The following is a 15806-nucleotide window of genomic DNA, read 5'->3' on the forward strand; positions in this document are numbered from 1 at the left end:
CTACCTTTTAGTAGTCTAGAACTTAACCATTTGCATCAATCACCCAAGTACTGCTTAATCAAAGAATATTAACATCCATTTCAAATGCAAGTTGTTTATTTTCAGAGCACTGGGCCCAACAACGTCTGAAGCAGTTTTCATTTAGATAAAATGGTGGTTCTCCTAACTTAATTTTACTCATCTTAGATTTCCTGTTTGAATAGGGAGTGGGAAAGTGTATATTGGTAGTTACTGGGTGCTCTGTCTCCTGCTGGGGGCTCCATGACGCTGCTTTCCTGTACTTCCTGTCTGCTGACCTCCAACAGGAGTCCAAGATGGCAGATCCGTACTGCCTTAGCTGAGAAGAGACCTCAGCGCGAATTTTTCCTCACTGTCTCTTCTCTGTCAGTTTCTTATTCCATTTGGTGCTTGGATGAGTTCTTTCTCTCTTCATATGATGTTTAGGGTTCCAGGATTGACATATGTCTCTGTTTCACTTAGTTTTTTGGGCCTTTGCTGTGAAGGGACATTGCGATGCTTCTGTCTGTAGTGCCATGTTGGCTCCTCCTGTCTCTCTTTTTATGACAATAAAGTACCAAAGTCATCACCTTCAAAACATTGTTTAGTTTAAAAAAAAAAAAAATTACTATTTCTAAGTAAAAAAATTGCAGGAGCTGGAAAACCAACACAACTATTGGAAAAGCTACAAAAACAAAAGAATAAAATGCAAATATTTTACTTTAGTGATACCAGAGGCTATAGAAAAAATGAGAACTTGATCATCTAAAATTTCAAAGACAAAAAACCACCCGTAGCTGTAAAGATATTCACATGACTTTTTGTTCGCTTGCAGTATTTGCCAAAAATGTATGTGGACAGAAGTCTGACCTTGCCCAGACAGAGAACCACAAATGGGAAAGAATTCTGTAGACCAAATAGCTGACCTCTGTTATGTGGCTGACATGATTACATTTTCTGAAGTCTACCCATAGTCTTAAAATTCTGATGTTTAAAAGGAAAACATTTCCATCATTCTGTATCCTTCTAGTAGTGGGTGGAGTAAACTCTGTGTTCTACATCTCAGTTTTTGGTTTTTATTTTTAAAACCCAACTTTTAAAATTCCAAGAAAGCTTTATTTTTTACAAAAGAAGTAATTGAGGAAATTCAAAGACTTGTGGAATTAGGATCTTGTGCCTGAGATAAATTTAAAACAGGCTATTTGGAGGCTCAAAAACCAACATCCCAGACACACTCGCCCCGAGGACAGCTAATATAGATTGATATTTCAACTACCTTAATTCTAGGGGAAGTGTAAGTGGTAAAATGAGAAGCAGAGAGTTGGGACAGTGGGACAATACTATTTTCTAATATTTTCCTGATGAAATATACAAAGAATCCTGCTAAACCTCCACATATATTCAACTTGGGTTGCCACAGTCTGTGTCAATTGTCTGCAAGTCAGGCTGACTAAATTTAACTGACAAATGTACACAGATAAGAGGATTAGGATATATGTGCATGCGTGTGTGTGTGTGTGTATGAAATTTCTATTTATACCCCAAAAGAGACAATTAAAAAAAACCTGAGATCTGCCAACCATAAAAGAACCTCTTCCTTTGTCAAAACGTTCACCAGAGAGCAGATCCTTCTGACTCTTGTGTCCTCCTCAGTTTCACAGATCTGAACACCACGTGCCTCTCAGAGTGGGTGTGATATACTCATTTAACTGGAGAATAGAATACACAAGAGAACCAGTGGTGTTCCCAGAGCTGACCCTCCCCACCTCCTTCTCCTTTCTTATCCCAACTCTGTCCTCACCAGGGATCCAGAGCATTAACAGCCTCAAGAGCTGAGCAGGAAACCTCATTTTAGAAGGTGAACTATATGAGTCCGGATCACTAAAGGCAGATTAGAGCTGACCTTTTATCTCAGACTTTGCCAGGGAAGGTCTTCCCTGGGGAACAATATGCATATCTCTTGGTGGGTGCAGCAGTGTGGAGAGAACCAAGAGGAGGGTGAACCTCTCCTGTGAGCAAATAACAAAGCGTCTTCTGTGTCTGGAGGAAAACCGACAGAGATAAAGATGGTACTGCCGGCAGTAGTGGTCACTGTGGATTGTAAAAGGCAAAACTCATGTCAAGGGCACAATGCACATGACACTGACACTGTAGGAAACAATCAGAGACACTGGAGATGGACAGGTGGGTGTCTAGGGACATCCAGCATGTATCCCTCTCAGCTAATCTAAAAAAGGAAGCACGTTCTGCACCCACTATGCTGATCCACAGGTTGTCTGCAAATAATGAGATGGACTTGAGATCATTCAAGATTGTCTGGTATCTGCAGATATCAGGTTAATTATTTAAGAATGTTAGAATCAAGTGCTACAAACTCTCTTTCCCTGGGATCCAGTGAATTAAATCACTAAAGAGTCCTCAAGCCAAAAGAGCTTTATAGGGAAGAAAAAAAAAATTGTCTCTTACACAGACAGCTAATAGTCCAGTTTAAGACAAGGGGAAAAGAGGAAAGAATATTTATGTCTCAGGTAGTGAATATGATATTCCTGGTAACTCCTTGTTGAAGTTGATGAGTATCTCATCTTATTTCTCTCTCTTTCTTTATATGTAAATATAAAGTTGTTTTTCTTAGGTGCTGGTGAGTTGGTTCTGACTCATGGCAACCCTGTGTACATGACAAGGAGACACTGTCCAGTCCTGCAGCAGCCTTAGAATCATTGTTATGTTTGAGCCCATTATTGCAGCCACTATGTCAATCTATCTTGTTCCTTCTCCAGGGACTGGTCCTTACTGATGTCCAAAGTACTTAAGATGAAGTCTTGCCAATTTGGCTTCTAAGGAGCATTACTTTCTGCTTTTTCCAAGACAGATTTGTTTGTTCTTGTAGAAGTTCATGACATACTCAATATCTTTTGCCACAGCATAATTTAAAGGCATCAACTTTTCTTCAGTCTTCGTCATTCATTGTCCAGTTTCACAAGAACATGAGCCAATTGAAAACGCCGTAGCTTGGGTCAGGTGCACTGTAGTCCTCAAAGTCACATCTTTGCTTTTTAACACATTGAAGAGTTCTCTTACAGGATATTTGTCCACTGAAGTAAGTAAGTTGTTTGATTTCCTGACTGCTCCTTCTATGAGCATTGTTTGTGGACTCAGGTAAAATGAAATATTTGAAAATGTCATTCTTCACTGTTTATCAAGAGACATATATTGGTCCATTCGTGAGGATTTTTGTTGTCTTTATGTTGAAGTATAATCAAAACTGAATTCTGTAGTCTTTGATCTTCATCAGTAAATGCTTCAAGACTTCTCTTTCAACAAGCATGGCTGTGTCATTGGAATATTGCAGGTTGTTTGTAAGTCTTCGTACAATCCTGGTGCTGCATTCTTCTTCGCATAGCCCAGCTTTTCAAAGTGTTTGCTCAGCATACAGATTGAATACATGTGGTGAAAAGATACTGCCCTTTTCTCATTTTAAACCATGCAGTATCTCCTTGCTTTGTTTGAATGACTGCCTCTTCATATGTGTATAGTTTTCTCATGAGCACAATTAGGTGTTCTGGAATTCCATTCCCAATGATCATTTGATGTCTTAATATATTGATCTAAGATACCCAGAAAATGAATAATCTTGTAAAAAATATTTTTTGCAAACCAAAAGAGACCTACATAAGTGAGAAAGATACCTTGCTCATGGATAAGAAGACTTAACATTATAAAAACATCTATTCTACCAAAAGCAATCTATGGATTTAATGCAATTCCGATCCAAATTCCAATGAAGTTTTGTAATGAGATGGAGAAACAAATCATCAACTTCACACGGAAGGGAAAGAGGCCCTGGATAAGTAAAGCATTACTGAAAAAGAAGAACAAAGTAGGAGGCATTACTCTACCTGATTTTAGAACCTATTATACCGCCACAGTAGTCAAAACAGCCTGGTACTAGTACAACAACAGATACATAGACCAATGGAACAGAATTGGGAATCCAGACATAAATCCATCCACATATGAGCAGTCGATATTTGACAAAGGCTCCAAAGAAGTTAAATGGGGAAAAGACAGTCTTTTTAACAAATGGTGCTGGCATAACTGAATATCCAACTGCAAAAACGTGAAACAAGACCCATACCTCACACCGTGCACAAAAAAGAGCTCAAAATGGATCCAAGACCTAAATATAAAATCTAAAACGATAAAGATCATGGAAGAAAAAATAAGGACAATGTTAGGAACCTTAATACATGACATAAACAGTAAGCAAAACATTACTAACAATGCAGAAGAAAAAGTAGATAACTGGGAGCTCCTAAAAATCAAACGCCTGTGCTCATCCAGAGACTTTGCCAAAAGAGTAATAAGATTACCTACAGACTGGGAAAAAGTTTTTAGCTATGGCATTTCTGATTAGTGCCTGATCTCTAAAATCTACATGATACTGCAAAAACTCAACTACAATAAGACAACCCAATTAAAAAATGGCCAAAAGATATTAACACACACTTCACTAAAGAAGACAATCAGGTAGCTAACAGATACATGAGGAAATGCTCACGGTCATTAGCCATTAGAGAAATTTAAATCAAAACTAAAATGAGATTCCATCTCACTCCAACAAGGCTGGCATTAATCCAAAAAAAACAAAACAATAAATGTTGGAGAGGCTGTGGTGAGACTGGAACACTTACACACTGCTGGTGGGAATGTTAATTGGTACAAACACTTTGGAAATCGATTTGGCACTTCCTTAAAAAGCTAGAAATAGAGCTACCACGCGACTCAGCAATCCCACTTCTAGGAATATATCCTAAAGAAATAAGAGCCTTTACATAAACAGATATATGCACACCCATGTTCATTGCAGCACTGTTTACTATAGCAAAAAGATGGAATCAACCAAGGTGCCCATCAACAGATAAATGAATAAAAAAATTGTGGTATATTCACACAATGGAATATTATGCATTGATAAAGAACAGTGATGAATCTGTGAAACATTTCATAATATGGAGGAATCTGGAAGGCGTTGTGCTGAGTGAAATTAGTTGCAAAAGGACAAATATTGTATAAGACCACTGTTATAAGAACTTGAGAAATAGTTTAAACAGAGAAGAAAATATTCTCTAATGGTTATTAGAGGGGGGAGGGAGGGAGGATGGGAGAGGGATATTCACTAATGAGATAGAAGATGATAACTACTTTAGGTGATGGGGAAGACAACACACAATACAGGCAAGGTCAGCACAACTGGACTAAACCAAAAGCAAAGAAGTTTCCTGAATAATCTGAATGCTTCAAAGGCCAGAGTACCAGGGGCGGGGTTTGGGGACCATGGTTTCAGGGGACATCTAAGTCAATTGGCATAATAAAATCTATTAAGAAAACTTTCTACATCCCACTTTGGAGAGTGGTGTCCAGGGTCTTAAATGCTAGGAAGCAGTTATCTGAGGTGCATTAATTGTTCTCAACCCACCTGGATCAAAGGAGAATGAAGAACACCAAGGACACAAGATAATTATGAGCCCAAGAGACAGAAAAGGTCACATAAACCAGAGGCTACATCAGCCTGAGACCGGAAGAATTAGATGGTGCCTGGCTACAACCGATGACTGCCCTGACAGGGAACACAACAGAGAACCCCTGAGGGAGCAGAAGAACAGAGGGATGCAGACCCCAAATTCTTGTAAAAAGACCAGACTTAATGGTCTGACTGAGACTAGAAGGACCCCGGTGGCCATGGCCTCCAGACCTTCTGTTGGCTCAGGACAGAAATTCCTCCCAAAGCCAACTCTTCAGACAGGGATTGGACTGGACAATGGGATCGAGAGGGATGCAGGTGATGAGAGAGCTTCTTGGATCAGGTGGATGTCTGAAATTATGTTATCATCTCCTGTCTGGAGGGAAGATGAGAGAGTAGAGGGGGTTAGAAGCTGGTGAAATGGACATGACAAGAGAGAGGTAGAGGGAGCCAGTGGGCTGTCTCATTAGGGGGAGAGCAATTGGGAGTATGTAGCAAAGTGTATGTAAGTTTTTGTGTGAGAGACTGATTGATTTGTAAACTTTCACTTAAAGCCCTATAAAAATTTTAAAAAAATATATTTTTTGCTTAGAAAATGGCTTTGAAATTTTCTTATGTTACCCAAAAAAAAAATTTTTTTTTTTTTTTTTGGTTTTTACGTATACAGAGATATCACAAGACTTTTACTTAAAAAAGAATCAGTGTCTCCTGTGTGTTATGAAAGCATACTGTGGCTTACACAACAAAACTGACCAGCAGAAAAAGATGGTCACTCCACATTGGACACGAATAATAAGAGTTGATAAAGGCATGTTAAAAATAACCTCCATTTGGTCCAGGTGGGGAGCAGCAGACCTCTCTAATTTTCTCATCTTGATCATACTCAAAGGAGTGAGGAAACTGCTATGGACAGGTCATGTAGTAGATTACCTCTGTTACCGGATGCTGGTAGTCTGGTGCGCATTGAATTGGAAGCTAGGGTGTGATTTGTAGGAACTGGGAAGACAGTTGTGGAGGTGGAACTGTTTGAGTCGGTTGCCCTAGATTCAGTGTTTATGGGGCGGAGAGTGTCATACTCTCACACACTCTGTAGACTTTGTTACCAAAATAGCCCAAACCCACACAGATTTACACAAGAGGCCCAATTTTCACCTGGACCCAAATGGAGGTTCTTTCTGATAAAAGGTGAGAGTTTTTCCTTGGGTAGGAATTGAGATCAAGCCCCAGGAAAGGGAGGTTCCCACCTGCAGGTGGGCTTGAGTGGATTCCTAGGCTCTGAGGCACCTGTGATTAAAGCTGATAGCCTTTTATAAATAACTGCAAATTGTCACCCACTAGGGGATACATTCATGGAGAAATATTCTGACTGCAGGGAGCTCAGGACAGCTCTGTGACTGTGTTTATCTTCTGAGTTTAGATGTCCTCTCTAACCTCGGTGAAAAACAGGGCTGTCTACATGCCTGATTTTTCTGGAGGTTCAAGATCCTATTCTCCATCTTCCTAATCTGAGTCTGTTTCCAAATGTCTGAATTATTGTTCTTTCTTTTTTCTTCAAATAAATGGAAAGACCCCACAGAGACACACAATTGAGTGTAAGGATAGGTGGGGGAAGTGTGCTGGCTCTTTCTGCTGATCCCTAATTCCATTGACTATCTGGGCATTCTCTGCCTTGTAAGTTATTTACCTCTTCTGAGATCACCTCTCAGGACTCACCCTTGAGGAAAGGGATCTCTGTCTTCAAAAGATGGCATCCTTAAAAGTCACAACTTGCCAGGATGTTTGATGGTGAGGTCCGTCTGTTTGACCTTGTAAGAAAGCCTGGTTCACCTTAGAGATGGAGACTGGAGTACCCAAGAAAACTTTGGGGGCTAAAAGGGAATCCTAGTCTTTTTGAATTGTTGCTGAGGCTCTATTTGCCGTAAGGAATTGTATGGATATGGCAAGATGACAAATAACAATGTTATTTTTTAAATAGTTTTATTTTGATATTATGGTTTTCCTGCAGAAAAATGGAAAGTATAGTCTGTGAGTTCTCAAATTCCTTGATTCTTCTTCCATATTAAATAGTTTCAAGAATTTTAAATACTACTTATATGAATTTTAATACGAGTTTAAGACCCTCTGGAAAAATCAAACACAGAATTAAATCACTTAAAATGATCTCTGAAGTCAGCTGATTCTGCATTAACCACTTTGTCTCACCGACTCTTAGCCAAAATTGAAAACTGAGAGCAATAATCAAGGGCTCAGTGGATTATTTAGTGGCCATTCGTTGTCTTATAATAATAATGCCATTTCTTCCTCATCAGGTGGAAACAGTGACTTTCTGCTCTAAGAAAGCAGCATTCTCTCAGTAGTAAACTTCAGCTCTATCCAATCTTCTTGATCAGGAGCCAAGGATAACCCAAAGTTACTGCTCTTTGAAGCATAAACTACTCACCTTTCAGAACTTCTATGAATTTGCATGTTGCCTCCTCTACAACATCTTTAAGCCCAAAGAGAGAATGTAACATCAGTAATAAATTGAACGTAATCAAATAGAATTGAGTCAAATCAAATGGAATAGGATAGAACAAAATAATACAGTAAGATAAGATAAAAAGAAACCAAAACAAATAAATTTGAGCTCCCTACAATAGTCAGGGGATAAAACCTTAAATTTTAACAAAAAATCAGAGGCTATAAGAACTTGGTAGAAACTTACTTGGGCAGGTCTCACTCCTCTTTTAAATTCTTTTCCTTGGAAATTATTAATGTCCTCAGCTGATTTTCTCATATGCAGATAACCTAGCAGCCCTAGGTGACTTTTAAAACTGATTATGAGAATGAATATTAATCTTCCATCCCAGAATGTATATTTATTTAAGACAATGTAAAGATTCTAATAGTCCCTGGGTGGCACAAACAATTTGCACTCACCCACTATTCAAAAGATTGGTGTGACTCAACCCCCCCAGTGGTGCCACCAAAGGAAGACCTGGAAATCAGTTTCTATAAAGATTACTGCCAGGGAAACCCTGCGGAGCTCACTTCTGCTGTGACACACATGGGGTAACCATTAGTTGGAAGGACCGTGAAGACAATGGGTTTGGTATTTTTTAAGTATTATTGACTTTAAAAGGACAAAACTTGTTGATTATATGAAAAAATACATAGCAAATATTTGCTCGTCAATAATATTTCTGAATAACAAAAGAGCAGTATCTCTTGTTTCTGGCTTATTACTAAAGTTACAAGATTCACTAAAACTGATTTACCTTGGATTCAAACTCTACAATTATTATTGTTCATAACAGCAGCTCTTCTACCCTCCAAACTCGTAGAGAAATGTAATGGAAAACTTCTTATGAAAGTTGCCTGAGACTAATATTTTCAGGCAAACAGAAAGAGGAAGAGAAAGAGAGAGGGGAAGGATTCAACTCGATGGCAGTGAATTTAGTTTAGTTTTTTTGGTTTTATAACAGTAACACTTCAAAGAGTCAGGCATATACAGAAAACGTTTTGGACTGCAAGTTGATATAGAATAAATACATCAAGAATTTGACTTGAGTGCCTCCTAGCATGCAGCTGGCTTAGGACCAAAAACCAAAAACCCAAACCTGTGGTCGAGTAGAATCCAACTCATAGCGACCCTATAGGACAGAGTAGAAACACATCATACGTTTTTCAAGGAGCTCCTGGTGAATTTAAACTGCTGACTCTTCCGTTACCGCCGAACTCTGAAGCACTGCACCAACAGGGTTTCCTAAATACAAAAGAAGTACAGAATTTACTCTCTCAAATTTTTGGCCCTCCTAACAAGGAGCCCTGGTTTTGCAGTGGCTAAAACACTTGTCTGCTAACCAAAGGCTTGTGGTTTCAACCCACCAGACTCTCCGCAGGAGAACGATGTGGCATTCTGCTTCCAGTAAAGATTTACACTCCTGGAAAGCCTGTGGAGCAGTTCAACTCTGTCCTATACGGTCGCTATGAGTGGGAATCAACTCAATGGAAGTGCGTTAACTAGAGCACCTGCTTCCCTTAAGATCACACTTTAGAAACCTTTGGGGCAGTTCTACTCTGCCCAATAAGGTTTCTACGACACGGACTTGACTCAACAGCAGCAGGTTATTAAACTAGAGCACAGGAGTCCCTGGGAGGTGCAAGCAGTTAATACACTTGGCTGCTAAGCAAAAGGCTGGAAGTTCAAGTCTACAAGAGGCTTGTCAGGAGAAAGGCATGGTGACCTGTTTCAGAAAAGTCAGCCATTGAAAACTCTATGGAGCCCAGTTCTACTCTTACAAACATGGGGTCACCAGGAGTCTCAGCTGACACAACAGCAACTGGCTAAGTAGGGCACAAATCCAGGGATTGTGTCAAGATGAGCCAGGGGATCTGAAGATGACCCGGGAGCTCTTCCTGGGTTGCCAGGCAACATGTTGGCTGAGGTCTGGTGGCTGATGTCCCCTAGCTGAAGGCGATGTGAAGCTTGTATTTCTGGGAACTGCAATCTATAGCTGACCCAAAATGGCGTGAAATATTGTCCCTCACTGATAAGACAGCTGTTGTGTGCCCCATAGACAAGGTGTAAGGGGGATATACATTCTACCTCAGCATCTTTACTGTGTACGTTTTTCCTTAAAGGAAGGAAGCACCTGGTAGGCCTTTGAGTTCTGAACCTTCATTCCAGCACCAGGTATACTGGTGTGGCTCATATACCGGGTACATGGAGTCGGCCAGCATTGAGAAATCCTTAGAGTAGTAAAGGCTCTGTAGCACGTCCAGCATGCAGTGCGGCCAGTTAGGATGTAGGAGACTGAACAAGGCCATCAACCATCCTGACATAACTGACACTTGGACAACACTCTCCAAACAACAGCAGGAAACACTTTTCTTTTAAAACACTTGCTAAGATAGGTCATGTTATGGCCTATAACATCTCTCAATAAAATACAATGAGCTCAAATCGTTTGAATTACTCCCCTTCAGCTGCTGGGAAGTCTCTCCCAGGGAGACAGCCAGGGTCCTGGAGACTGTGTCATCGCCATCTGCTGGCAGGAGCCTGCAATGACAGGCACATGGGATGATGCAGAGATGCTGTGCAATCAGGGATAGAAGAAACGACCAAACCAAAATAACCGCTATTTGGGAATAGGTGGATATGTTTTTTGTTCTTTGTACCATTTATTGCATCTCATTTTAAAATTGTAGCTCTGAATGGAAAGATTACTCTGCATAGAAAACTCTCTAATTTTGCAAATATCCTCTCCCCTGGAACAGAGAAGAGCAGGAGCCTGAGGTTCTGGGTGCTGTCACCATCCTGAAACTTCTCTCTTGTGTGATGTTGCTCAGTTTCCACTCTCCAGAAAAGGCTCCATTTATTAGGCTCAGGTCAGCAGGGCTGAGCCCAGGTGGACTGGTGGTGAGGGACATTTACGGCAAGAGCTGGGGAGTTTGGTGGTAAAAGTCTTAGAGAACAGGGTTGTGGTAAAAAAATCTTGTAGGTGCTCTTCTCTGACTTACTCTTTGAATATGGCAGTGATGGGCACCTATGATCTTGTATTATCTGCTCCAAACTAAGATTGAACTAGACTTCCAGCCAACATGGCAACATAGACAGAAGCACTATGCCATCCTTCCTCAGCAAAGACCTGAAAAACTAAGTGAAACAGACACAAACATCATTCCTGGAACCCAAAATACGAAATGAAGAGATAAAGAACTCATCCAAACATCAAATGCAACAAGAAACTGATAGAGAATAGAGAGTGAGGAGAGACATGTGTGGAGGTCCCCTATCACCTAGTGCAGTACAGATGCACCATCATGGACTCCTGTCAGAGATACTCAGACAGGCAGCACAGGAAAGCAGCTTCTCAGAGCCCCAGCAGGAGACAGAACACCCAATAAGCAGTGATACACAGCTTTCCCACCCCATTTTGTCATCTCTTGACTGCTCTACTTCTGCCCTTCCTGGCAGGCTGCAGTGGCTCAGCCAGCTGGGAAATGCAGCATTCGTGCATGTGGATTCACCCAACCCACATGGGAGATCGGCGGACAGGAAGTATGGGAAAGCAGCTTCAGGAAGTACACAGCAGAAGACAGAGCACCCGGTAGCCAGCGATATACGTTTTCCTAACCCTCACCCTTCTTTCACTCCCGCTTTTGCCTCCTCTGCTTTCTTCCATCGGCAGCCTCTTGGCAGGGACGCAACTGCTTTGGCCCCGGGCCCCTTGGATTCACCCCACCCACACAGATCAGCTCCCTGAGTGATATTTGCCTGTTGCGGATGTTGTTTTTTTCCGTTTCTTTTGGTTTCACCCATGCCTCCTATCACCTTCCTATCCTTTCTTTTGAACACCTAGCTCTGTGTGCAATCTTTGCTTCTTCTTGAAATGCTGTGAAGAGCTGCTCAACTGGGGAACCGCTCCTCTGACCCACGACACCATGCTGTGGGATCCCTGGGCTTTTTTTTTTTTTTTTTTTTGCTTTGTTTTGTTTTGCATTGTTCTGTTCCATTTTGTTTGTTTTCTATTACTTTTTGAGGCATGGGATCCCCTTCTAGCCAGGATGCATTACATGGCTTAGGAAACACGTCCCCAGTCTTTGCAGCCCCTGGGGGTATTTCTCTTTTCTTTCTTTCTGTTTTCTCTCTCTCTCTTTTTTTTTTTTTTCCTTTCTGTCTGTCATGGATTGAATTGTGTCCCCCCCAAAAAATATGTGTCAACTTGGTTAGGCCATGATTCCCAGTATTCTGTGGTAGTCCTCCATTTTATGATTGTAATTTTTTGTTAAAGAGTATGCAGATGGCATTATAATACCACCCTTACCCAGGTCACCTCCCAGATCCAAGGTAAAGGGAGTTTCCCTGGGGTGTGGCCTGGACCACCTTTTATCTCTCAAGAGAAAAAAGGAAAGGGAAGCAAGCAGAGAGTTGGGGGCCTCATACTACCAAGAAAGCAGCACCAGAGCAGAGTGCTTCCTTTGGACACTAGGTCCCTGTGCCTGAGAAGCTCCTCGACCAGGGGAAGCCTTCATCCAGAGCCCACAGAGAGACAAAGCCTTTCCCTGGGGTTGACGCCCTGAATTTGGACATGTAACTTACTAGACTGTGAGGAAATAAATTTAACTTTGTTAAAGCCATCCACTTGTGGTATTTCTGTTATGGCAGAATGACGTGACTAAGACACTGCCTTTCTTCATTTCTCAGTTCCTGTCTCTGTACACTTACTTCCTTTTCCTGTCTTCTGAATACCTGGTGCTGTGTGACATCTAACCCCCTCTAGCCAGATCTACTATGCAACCTTGGAGCCACTTCCCCAGTCTTTGCAGCCATGCCAGTGGAAACCCTGGGGGCTTTTCTTTCTCTCATTCGTTTTTAATTTTTATCCAGTTAATTTGTTTCTTTTTCTCTTTTTTTTTTTTCATTTCTCACTTTCCATCTCTTCACTCCAACAGCAAGCTACCTTAGCACTCTTTTTTTTTTTTTTTTCCTGGCTCCTTTTTCTCTGTCCTCTCTCTCCTCTTTCCCATACCCATATTAGCTCCATAAGTCACAAACTCCCCCCTCCGTCCTGCCTACATGCACTGTGACTGACCAGCACAGGCACAGAGTACCAGAACCTGACCAGCCTTTATTCATATCCCATGCTGTTGGCCCTAGTACGTGCCACACACAGCCCATCCCAGGCCCTCACTTTCAGCTGGAACTGCCCTGCTGCCCCATAGCTGAGTGACTGCCCTTACCCATTGGATATGGAGGTGAAAAGTATCATGACCATGGAGAAGCATACAACACAGAATGCACAAACCACCTACCCAGACATAACAAAATAAAAATTTTTTTAAAAAGGGCTACAATCAACAAAGGAGGAAAATAACTACTGAATGTCATGAAGATAGTAGAAAATATCAAAATATATTAAAAAAAAAAAAAAAAGGACAGGATGGTTCCAGTAGGCTTCCAACATAAAGCAACAGATCACTTTGCAGTAGAAGAAAAGGCAGTAGAACTACTTGACAGGGAATTCAAATTTCTAATATTCAGAGCTATCCAAGAGTAGAAACAAAAAGACAAAAGTGAGGAGAAAAAATAGACAAATATATGGAAAAGCCAGACAAAATCATGGAAAATAGAGATAAAAATGGAAGAATTCAGGAAAATAATACAGGAACAAAATGCCAAAATATGTTCACAACTAGAAATCATACGAAAACAACAATTAGAAATCCAAAAGGTAAATAACAAGATTTCAGAAATGGACAGTGCCATAGAAGGGCTGAGGACCAGGTTTGAAATGACTGAAGATAGGATCAGCAAAATTAAAATAAAAAACTTGGCTACAACTCTGTTTGAGGAAAAATCAGAAAAAGAATGAAGAAAAATGAAGAAACCCTGAGAATTATGTGGGATAAAATCAAAAGCAAAAATTCACAAGTGATCAGAGTTCCAGAACAGGCAGAGAAATGGAAAACACAGAGAGGATCATTGAAGAATTGCTGACCGAAAACTTCCCTAATATCACGAAAGATGAAAACCTGACCATCCAAGAAGCCCAATGAACACCATGTGGGATAGAACCCAAAAGAAAGCTACCCTGCATATCACAATCACGCTCACTAAAACCAAAGACAAAGAAAAAATCCTGAGCACATCTCGAGGAAAACAAAAAGCCACATACAGAGGAGAAACCATGAGACTAACCTCTAATTATTTGGCAGAAACCACCCAGGCAAGAAGTCAATCGGATGACATATATAAAACCTTGAAAAAAAAATTGCCAACCTAGGAAATATATCCTTGAGAACTCTCATTCAAATATGATGGTGAAATTAGGACATTTCCAGATTAACAGAAATTAAGGCAATATGTGAAGACCAAACCAAACTTACAAGAATGATAAAAGGAGTCCTTTGGTCTGAGAACAAAACACAACAGACCATAGCCTGAATCTAGGATGCAAGATTTTACCAGCCACATCCCAACATAGGAAATGAACTCTCAAGGACTATCCATAACCAAAAGAATTACCACAGGGATCCAGAGAGGTTAATCTGTAAATAACAACAACGTCAGAACAATAAAAGAGGGAATAAACATTGTATGTATGGAACTTTTTAATGGAGAGGAATGCAAGGTGATACCACATAATATTAGACTGGTTCAAACTAGGAAGATAAGGGTAAATTTCAACATAACCCAAAGAAAGCTAAAAACCCATTCATCAGAATAAAGAAGAAAAACATAAAGTCTCAATAAAATCTACAAAAACAAAAGAAACGAAATAGAGATCCACAAACAAAAGAACTCAGCACAGGAGACTAAGAGGAACAAAGAAATTGTTAGCACCAAAAAAGAAAAAAAAAAGCACTGCAAAATGACAACAATAAACTCAAAGCTGTTAGTAATTAAACTGAATGTAAATGGCCTCATAGAGACACAGAGTGACAGAAAGGATTAAAACAAAACAAAACAGGAACCATTAATGTGCTGTCTACAAGACACACATCTTAGAAATAAAGATGTAAACTTATTAAAAATCAAAGGATGGAAAAAATATATCAAACAAATAACCAACTCGGATAAGATGGATTTAAAACAAAATCCACCATAAAAGATAAAGAAGGACAGTATATAATGACTAAAGGGATGATCCATCATAGAGACTTAACCATAAAAAACTTCTATGCACTCAATGACAGGGCTCCAAAATACATAAAACAAACTCTAACAGCAATGAAAAGAGAAATTGACAGTTCCACAATAATAGTAGAAGATGTCAGCACACCACTCGCAGTAAAGAACAGAACACCTAGTAAGGAACTCAACAAAGAATAGAAGAGTTAATGGGCACAATCAGCCAACTTGACCTAATAGACATATATAGAACACTCCACCCAACAGTTGCAACGTGCACATTCTTTTCCAATGCTCATGGAAATTTCCCGAGGAAAAAGCACATGTTAGGCCACAGAGCAACCCTCAAAAAAACCCAAAATGTTGAGATAATACAATGTATCTTCTCTGACCACAATGTCATAAAAGTAGAAATTAACAACAGGAAGACCAAGGGAAAAAAACCAATTACATGGAAACTGAACAACAACCTGCTTAAAAACGTCTGGGTAATAGAAGAAATCAGAGATGGAAAAAAACATTCCTAGAATTAGAAGAGAATGAAAACACATCATACCAAAACCTTTGGGACACAGCAAAGACAGTCTTAGGAGGTCAATTTATGTACACATCAAAAAAGAAGAAAATGACAAAATTAGAACATTAGCTACACAACTTGAATGAATAGAAAGA

At 40.1% G+C, this 15806-nt stretch overlaps 1 gene segment (V, D, J or C); it reads left to right on the forward strand.

The window, feature by feature from the left end:
* Positions 1-15806, forward strand: part of LOC126060252 (immunoglobulin kappa variable 4-1-like) — a 188912-nt gene that overhangs the window by 157531 nt on the left and 15575 nt on the right.

This window comes from Elephas maximus, chromosome 17, assembly GCF_024166365.1.
Source record: "Elephas maximus indicus isolate mEleMax1 chromosome 17, mEleMax1 primary haplotype, whole genome shotgun sequence".
Taxonomy (NCBI): domain Eukaryota; kingdom Metazoa; phylum Chordata; class Mammalia; order Proboscidea; family Elephantidae; genus Elephas; species Elephas maximus.